The sequence below is a fragment of the Humulus lupulus genome, chromosome 4, assembly GCF_963169125.1.
Source record: "Humulus lupulus chromosome 4, drHumLupu1.1, whole genome shotgun sequence".
Taxonomy (NCBI): Eukaryota; Viridiplantae; Streptophyta; class Magnoliopsida; order Rosales; family Cannabaceae; genus Humulus; species Humulus lupulus.
The window spans coordinates 27,758,973-27,769,291 of record NC_084796.1 but is presented as its reverse complement, the minus strand read 5'-3'; positions in this window follow the sequence as shown (position 1 = coordinate 27,769,291).

Sequence of the window (10,319 nt, the reverse complement as noted above, 5' to 3'; positions counted from 1 at the left end):
TTACCTACCAATCTCTACCAATTCAATATTGGTAGGTAAACCATATTACCCACCATTAGGCTAGTTTTACCTACACTTACAATTGGTAGGTAAAGACCCCATTTTCTTGTAGTGTTACTAGTGAAAGACACTGACTAGTCAGGGACCGACTCTAAAGTCGAGAATCACGCATTGAATGGCTCTATGGCATTAATGCTAGACCGACCCTAAAGTCGAAGAACTTATAAGCGCTTGCCTGGTCTACGACCAGATGACTATAGCCAAGGTATATGACCCCGGTGACCGTTTGTCACATGGCTAAGGGACATTGTCCATAGTTTCGACTCTAGAGTCGTGAGGAAGGTTATGTTGGTGACTAATCACCTTGCACCTGTCCTAATCAAACTTAAGAAAGAATCACTTATCGGTTAAGCCCTGGTGACCCTATCGTCACATGGCTAGAAGGAGCGATGCTCATTATTGTGACTTTTGGCTATTGCCCCCTATTTGCTTGGACTGATAGTCCTGAATGGTTATTATGATCGTTGTTGATATTATATCATGCTTTATTGGGTTTTCTTGCTGGGCTTCGGCTCACGGGTGCTACGTGGTGCAGGTAAAGGCAAGAGGAAGCTGGACCATCCTTGAGTTGGAGAGCTTAGGTGATGACGTGTACATACGCAGCTGCTCGTCCGCCACGGCCGAGGTTTAAAGTGAAACTAGGGTTGAACCCTGTTTTGCCGCTTAGAACGGCCTGTTGTAAATGTTTTCTGTAATAGACTCTGAAACTTTATTTTCGGGATCCCAATGTATATATTAAACGTTTTAGTGAAACGTTACATCCTAACCAAATTTTTAATCCCTAAACCGCTAATCATACTTAGTTTCACGATTTTGGCCAAATGACTCGATTAGCGAGTTTAGCACTGTTTACAAGGCACACCGTAACGGTCCCTGGAGTTTGGGGCGTTACATTTATTAATTAAGATAAATTGATATCTAAATTAATAAATAATTTAGATCAAGGTTCAAATTATAAATAATTAATATGATAAAGGATTTAAATAATGATTTAATTAATTAAATCAATATAAAATAATACAGGCCTTGATTTTAAGTCCAATGGGCTTATAATTAAATGAGAAATTTCATGGGCCTAAAGCCCATGATAATTTTGACCTAGGGTTGTCAATTGGCTACTATTTTATTGATTTTTTAATTAATTAAATGACCTAATTGAGTCTATAAAATGAATCTTAAGAGAGAGTTGAAAACACAAGTCAAATCACAAGTTGAAACACAAGTTTTTGATAGGTTTTAGATTCTCTCTAAACATGAGTCATTTTCAAAGCCTTATAGTTCTTTTCTCTTCTTCTATCTGTATATATCTCATGTGTTGATAATTGCCCACTCTTGTATAGGTGATTCTAAGGATACTTTGGAAGACCGTGAAGAAAATTGAAGATTGGTTCAGTTTCTTAGTAATACTCTGCGACAAAAAGGATACAAGGGTTAGAGAAACTGATGGAAGGACTCTATTATTCCGCTGCGTATAATGTAAGTGTTCTTATCATTTTTTCTCTTTAAATTCAATTTTAGAAACATGTTCTAAGTTATCTCATATGTATTTGTTTAATTTAGATATACATGAAAATAAATAAAGATACTGTATAAGTTTTCCCAACAACTAGCCTCAGAGCCTTTGGTAATCTTTATTTTCATGCATGAACATGTTAAAAATTTAATTATTTTATGTATTTGAATAATTTGATGGATTTTCATATTTTTATGAAGCATGGTGATTTTATGTGATTATTAACAATTTTTAGGTTATTTTGTTGTGTTTTCTATGCACAAAAAGTTTTTTCGAAATTTTTTTGGTCTAGCTGTCAGACAAGTGCACACATCACCCTCTGCGTGCGCGCACCACCCAACAGTTGCACGCGCACCTGCACGCACCCCTCGGCAGCCAAAAGGCATGTGCGCGCGCGTCTCCTTGCAGCCGCACACGATGAACAATACTCGTCACGGATACTGTTCATCCATTTAAATTTTTTTTTTTAAATTAAAAAATTAAAATGTGAAAATTGATTATTTATAATCAAAGCCAAAAATTTCAGAGTTGTTTTTGTATTTAAAAATGTTTTTTAAAATAAGATCTTTTTGTTGGTAGAGATTTAAATAATTAGATATTTTCTACAAAGATTCAATTTCAAATTTAAAAATAGACTAACAACTTAATTTCAAATCTTTTAATATATTCAATATCAGAATTAAGATATCAAATATTTAAGATATTTTCTTTTAAATACTTGATATTTTTATTAAACCTTTATTTGAAAATATAAAAATCAGTTTATTCTATAGTTTTTAATATTTAAATTATTTGAAATTTGAAACTTGTTATTTAGATATTTTCATGGATATTTGAATTTATTTAACTGTTTTAAGATATTTTAGCATTGTTATAACTATTAATATATATTTTTTAAAATTGTTAGAATATTTGTTTGTTGTTGTAACAACACAAGATATTTTTGAAAAACAGTTAAGATATTGATTTTAAAATTTAAAATTAGTTAAATTTTGAAAAATATCATTTATTTCAACCAATTAAAAAATTATTTTTTTTAATAAATGAGATTTAAATTAACTTTGGTTAATTGTTGATAAATCCTATTTAAATTAAATTAATATTTTTCAAATCAACCTAAACCAAGTTGATTGTTGATAAATGAAATTTAAGTTAACTTTTGTTAATTGTTGATAAATTTCATTTAAATTGACTTAATTTTTGTAAAAATTTAATTAATTTGAATTTTTTTTGATAAATTCTATATAATTAATTGTGGTGTATTTGCGAATGAAATAAATTGTGGTATTTTTGCGTAAATTCATAGAATTTCTCATATAGTAACATGATTAGGCCCATCCAATTATAACATGTCTATTTGCACTATATGCGGTATTTTTGCAATTGGGCTTAGATGCATATAGTGGCCCATATGTTTGGTAGATATATGAATTTTTTGCCAAATAAAATATTCATAAAATGATAGATTTTATTTGGGTCCATTTGAAAATGTAAAGTTTAAATTCCTCTCTTGTGGGTGATTCCACTTATGAAGGTCGATTTGATGAAGGTTTAAATTCCTGTCTTTTGGACCTTGTATGGAAGTATGGGGGCCTTTGTAGTGGGAACGACATACCGGACCCAGCCCTCCTCCATACAAGCCCAATTGTTATGGCCCATTTACCTGAGTTGAACTTAATTGTATATGTTCATTATATTAGTTAAACCTAAATATTGATTAGCAACAAATTAATTTTAAATTAATTGCATTTGTTTCAATGTGACACTTTAGAATTAATAGGAAATTATAGGACTTTAGTTTTAAAAATTCTAATTTTTTCAATTTTTTGGTAAACCATAGTCATTAATTTTCTAAAAATAAATAATAAAAATACTATTTTGGCGCCCCTAGGTTTAACCATTCACTGATTAAGTAAGCATGAGTGCCCCTAGGTCCCATTCATTTTGGTGCCCCTAAGTTTAACCAGCAATCCTCACCTCTTGGCCACTCATCGCGGTAATGAACAAGACATAAATAAAATCAAGCAGTGTGAGGGGGATCAGCTGTCTAGAATATGACAGATATCTACCGGTGATATTTTCTGAATCAGCACCGACTAGAATAACGTCTCTAAGAAAACTTTCTATGATAGTGTATATATGTGCATGTGTCTCTATACTAACATACAATAAAATAGTTGTTTCATGTTGCCGCCACATAATATAAGTTGACTTACTCAGAGTCCTTAGCTCTCAGCAAGATTTCACCCTCCAATATATAGTCCAGTTATGCTTTAGCCAATACTGTATTTATCCATACAGTATACTTGGATTAATCATGACGCTTCATAATTCATTATTATTATTTTGGACTGTTTGGTAATTTTAAAAATTATTTGTAAGGATTAGCGATCCTTATTTTGTTTTAAACCGATTAAGGAAATTCATACAATAATATTTGAGACTAAACCCTAAGTCTCGAGGAGACCTACCCTATTGTCTCGATACCTAGGCTTGGGTATCACAATAGTATTTTCCCACAATCCGCTAAAAAACTTTTTCTTTAAAAGTTTCGCTATTAACCCGTACTTTCAATAGTCGGTAACATACATAAAAGATTTTAGCTGGTAATATATAACGAAAATACTAATTAAATTCCTTGATTATTTTTCAAGAAAATAAACTCTTAATTTTCCTTTTATTTTTCTTAAGGTTTTAATCTCTAAAAACCATTTTAAGAAAATTCCCTAATTTATCTTAATTAGGAAAACCGTTAAAAATTTTACATCTTGACTAGTTAATTTTTTCAAAGTCAATTAATCAAGTTTACTTACTAGAAAAACAATTCACTTAATTATTTTCTCAATGTATAGGGTTTTAAACCCTCTTTTAGTTTATTAAATTATTAATAAATTAATTCTTTTATTTTTAGAAAGAATGAAATTTTTGAAATAAAAATAATTCTTACTAAACTCAAAGTGGTATTTTAGGTCAAAATATGTTTTCAAGACTTACCAAATTTTTATCTTGCAATAAGAAAATTTTTACTTTTTACCTTAAGTTCCAAAATCTCATTTTTACATTAAGTGTGAAAACCCTATTTTTCACATTTTTAAATACATATTTTGTTAGGTCATAACTTGAAATTTACATACCCAATTGTTATAAAATTTCCCAATTCTATTTTTGGTATTCCATTTAGGTCTTTGTAAAATCTTAAGTCAAGATGAGCATTTTTTAATGGCGAATTTATTTTCCAACAATAAGGTAAAAATGACCTTATTTTCAAGTCCTTATTTTTTCCAAACATTGACACTTAATAACTTTCAAAACGTTCAGTATTTCTTACCAAATTTTATAGTGAAATACTAGTTTATGCCAATAATATGTCCACCAAATTTTAGAAAATATTGGGTTCATTTTCCGTATACAGTGGCTGTCCAAACTTGGTCCCAAAATTAAGAATACGAAGAAAAAAAAATAGTTTTTTACCTAAACTTTGAAATACCATAACTCACTCATTTTTAAACATTTTTGAGTGTTTCAAAAGCTCAATTTTATGGAATTAATCTCAACAACATCACAGTACAATTAAATTTTACAAAATAAATATACGGTGGATGCTTGACCCCTTGGAAGTTACAACTCAAAACATGTATTTTGTTTTAGGGTTTCCAACAAAACCCTTGGGGGTTTTGGTCCCTATTTTCAAAAATCAGCACACAAGCATCATAAAAATTATAAAACAAATACCATAACCTTATTACGTCATAATTAAGAAACTTTAAGCATTAAATATACAAAATAATGCTTAAAAATAAAAACCATACAATAACAACCATAAAAAGTAAACTTTTTACCTCTTGTTGTTCTTGCTTAAGTTTGGATCTTCCTATTAGCTTTGGCTCCTTCAAAACCCTTTCAAAACCTTAAACAACTCCCCCCAACAACATAGATAATTAGCTATGAACAATCTATGGTTAAAACTTTACAAAAGTCTAGTTTATTATTGAAAGTTTACCTTAGGGAAAAACCCTTCCTAGACCAATGCTTAATGCTTCCATGCCTCCTTAGTGTTCTTGAGGTTGAAGGTTGAGAGAAAACTTGAGAGAGTTTTCAAAAAACAGATGGGAGTGTTTGTGAGAGGATAAAGTCGGTTGTGGGGGGTTAGAAGAGTTTATACAACTCTAAAAAAACATCCTAATTAGGATTTTACTACCCACTTGACTATTGTAGTGCACTAATTTTTTTTTTTTAGTTTATTAAAATTTTGTGATTTATTTTATTTAAGTGTTAAGTGTGATGAATTGTTTTATTTAAATATTGTTTATTTTATTTAGTTGTTGTTGTTTTATTTGATTGTTTGATATTTTATTTAATTGTTAGAATTGTTGGTAGAATATTTTTTTTAAATTACTTGTTAAATGATATATATTTATTTTTATTTTAAAATGTCATTATGTGAGATTTGGCTTAATGCACTAAGGTGCATGGTAGGTAGTGATCCACCCTAGTGATTGAGTATGCGCATGTACATGGTTGCATGGTGTGCATGCAATAGTTTTCTACACATTAATTTCCTTTTATTGGTTTATTTATTTTTATTTAATTAAGGGATTTAAAAGGAAAATAAAAGGAAAGGGAAATAAAGAGGCTTGTGTTCACACAAGAAAAACATTCGGAAACAAATGGTGAGAAATGATAGAGTTGTCATTTTTTTGAATTCCCGTAACCTTAGACCCAGCCTCAGTAAAATGGGTATAAAATGGGCTGTGGATATCCAATTTAGACACAACTTATACCGTTAGAAAGGTAATAAAATTATCTACATTTTCTGTGGATATCATTTTTCCTAAAACGCAACTAAAACGGGTCAAAACCAAGCCCCAATTCACAGGACCTTAGAGCTACGAAATCACATTTTCCTTATTAGTGTAGAAATCCAAGGAAGGAAAGGGGGTGGAAAATTGCAGCTGCCTTTTTGGGTAAATAAAAATGTATATATTTAATTAATTAGATTTTAGAATTAAATAAATTTATAAGAAATTAACTTTTATTATTTTAGAAAAATAAAAACCTAGACACTATAAATGAAACCTTAGAACCCTAGAGAGCATTTTTGCTCATCTCTTCTCTATAACACAGCCATCCATCTAGAGAGGGTAGAGAGAGAGAAAGGAAGGCTGCCATATTTTTCTAGAGAAGAAGAAGAAAGGAAGAAGAAGAAAAGAAAGAGAAGGAGAAGGAGAAGAGGGTTTCGAACCCTAGGTAAGAATCCATCTACTAGTTTCACATATGTGCATTTGTATCTTCTCCTCTTCTCTAATCTAAGGATGATTTTGTGGTTTCTTTCTTTGGATGTATGGTGTTTGGAAATCCTCTATAGGTGACAAGGTTTTCTTGCTAGAGTGTTCTTGATTCAACAATCAAGAGAGGTAATGGTTTTTCTTAGCCTATATATTGGTTTTGATGGGTTTATCGTTGAGGTTGTTGATGGTGATGTTAATGGTTTGATTATTGTAGGATTGGTGATTATGATTGGTATTTTTAAGGGAATATATTTTGTTTAAAAAAAGGCTCATGGGAATGATTGAGAAAATGGATTTGATGGGGTTTATATGAGGATTATATTTTATGTTTATATTGCTATGGTTATTTTAAATCATTGATTTATGTAATATGGCAAAAAAATGATGATAGATGCATACTAGGTTTTATGTGAAGGTAGATGGGAATTTTGTGATGTTTTATGGTGGATCTTAAATGTTTAGGCCTAGGGGTAAAAAGTTCAATCATGTGTATTTTCTTGTATGTTTTGAAATAATAATTATTTTAGAATTATGATAAGATGTATGTTATTGCCATTGTTATTGTTTTTGTTGGATTTCATGTGTAGATTCAATGGAATAGAAAAATGAGATTTTATAAGATTGCATGTGAATATGTTAGTAATATTCTTAGAATTATGTATATAATAAGAGCATGATGAGATTTTGGACATGTATGATTTTATGTGAAATTTTGGAGATAAAAGATGAATTTCATGAGAAATTAAGCTTGCTGTTTTTTTGTAAATAATTGGGTAAAAGTTTGATAAAAAAAATAATTTGCATGCATAAGTAATGTCCTTGATGTTATGTTAATTTTATGAAATTAAAAATGGTATTTTAAGTCCTAATAAAATGATATTTTACTCAAATAAATACCTACAGAATTTTTATTGAATTTTTAGAAAAATAGGAGTTTTTAAATTGAATATAGTGATTTTTAAAAATAAAAATGGTTGTTGGAATTTTTGTAAAAAAAATGTGAAGTGTGTTTCACTAAAATGAATTTGATGAGTTTTTGAAACAAAATTATTATCCTAAGTTATGGTAATATTAAAAATGGTATTTTAATATGGTATGAATGCATATTTTGATAAGTTATGATTTTTCTTTATTTTGATTGAGAAAAATATTTAGATTCAATTTATTTGTGATTTTTAAAAAAATTAAATAGTGGCTGAAAGTTTGGTTTAAATGATTAAAAATGATTATTTAATTGTCACATATGGATTTATGTTACATAAAACTAAGTCTTAAATAATTTAAATAAAATATATTTTTCCCACACTTAAAGATATATTTTTCTCACATCATTTATGTAACACAATTAACCAATGTTAAAATTTATTTTTCTAAAGAAACATATTAATCATAGGTATTTTAATTAATTCCAAGATTTTTGTTACTTCTTTGTAATTTGAGAATAATAAAGGAAATTGTCACTTTTTTTTTAAGCTAAATCAAATTATTTTATAAAATAAAATAATGTTTTGAGGAATTTAATCAACCTAGAAATTTTAAGAGAAATGAAACATGTTATATGTCTATTAATTTTAAAACGATAAAAGTAAGAAATGTAGAATTATTATTTTTAAAACGTCTCAATTACGCAATGTTCCCACGTATGCATGTTAAATGCAAATCCACTTGTACGTCCAAAATTATGTTTATTATTCAACTATGTGGTTTTTATAGAAAGATCATTCATGTAAAATAGGTAAAAATGAGCATTTTTCTTTTATGGCTTTATGTGTATTTAAGAATAATTGCATGTTATGTGCAAATATTATTATGTGTGCATGGCCCACGCACACATGAGTTGTATGGAAGGGCAAACTAGTAATTTTATGAACCTAAGAAATGTTGTTTCGGTTATGGTATAGGCTCGTTGAGAGGTTGTGAAATTTCTTAGCTCGGACCTGAGGTAAGGAAGTTAGATAGATTCTATTATTTTATGCTATGAATGGTAAGATTGTTGTATGAATGAATTGTTATGAATTATGAATGCCATAATGTGATGATATGTTGGCTTGTATGAATATGATATGTTTATGGATGTTAGCGTGATGAACGCGACACATCAAACGAGTTGCTAAGGATATAAAGACGTAACTCCTAGGGTGGACGCGCCGAGGTTATTCAAGGACCAGAGACTCTTGTTTACCTCATAGGGTGACATGGACAACTAGCGAGCCATGCTCATCATGTATGCTGTATGAATATGATTAGGGTGACATGGACAACTAGTGAGCCATGCTCATCATGTATGCTGTATGAATATGATTAGGGTGACATGGACAACTAGCAGGCCATGCTCATCATGTATGCTGTATGAATGTGATATGATGATATGTTACGATTACGTTATGATATGCTATGATGATATGTTACGATTACGTTATGATATGCAATGATGATATGTTACGATTACGTTATGATGTGCTATGATGATATGTTACGATTACTTTATGATATGCAATGATGATATGTTACGATAATGTTATGATATGCCATGATGTGTTAGATGAACGTTAGTGTTCGTATTTGTTGTATCCTTACTTGCTTATTGTTTGTACTTCCTTACTGGGCTTTTAGCTCACCCCCCTTACTTTCCCTTCCAGGTAGCAAATAGGATTTCTCTGTAGTACGCGTGGTGACGTGAGGAGTTCTATCGTCGTAGGGTGTATGACGTGGGGTATCCTATGGACGGAATAAACGATCACTTTAGGACGCTATTTTAAATATGTTAATTTTTAAGAGACTTTCTAAATTATCAGTGGGACTTAATTATTTAATATTGTTTCTTTTGAACTTTGCATAAAAACACATATTTTCTTTTAAATAGTGGGCCCAACTTGCATTGTTTTAAGCAAGTCCCTACTGAGACCTTTATAAAAAATGGTTTTCTTTATGGACCAACGATATGTGAATGTTTTAATAAGTACTAGTCTAGGGCATTCTTTTCAACTATTTACCCTAAATTTAAAATGGGATTAAACTTAATAAATTTGGTCCACCTAATTAACCTATATCACATGGCCAGCCACCCATTTTGTTATATATATAATCATATATATAAAGATTAATAAATATTTCCTAAGAAGAAAAAATCCAATTTGACTTCCTATAAACTTTTTCACGCTTATTAAGTTTCAAAAACAAAACATAATACATAATGATTAAATAAAATATCTCTCATATTTAATTTAATTAATCACAATAAAATTTAACCTAAGCTCCATTTACGAAATAAAATTCCCCAATTCGGCAAAATTAAGCTTTTAACACAAAATGCCCTAAAATTTCCATTTTCTCTTAGGTTTATTATTTTTTTACCAAAATTTAATTTTTATGAATGTATTTTATGCCCAAAATATATTTTCCATAGTTTTTTATTTTATTTTCTGAGATTTTTTCTTGATAAGGGTTTTTGTGTTTGT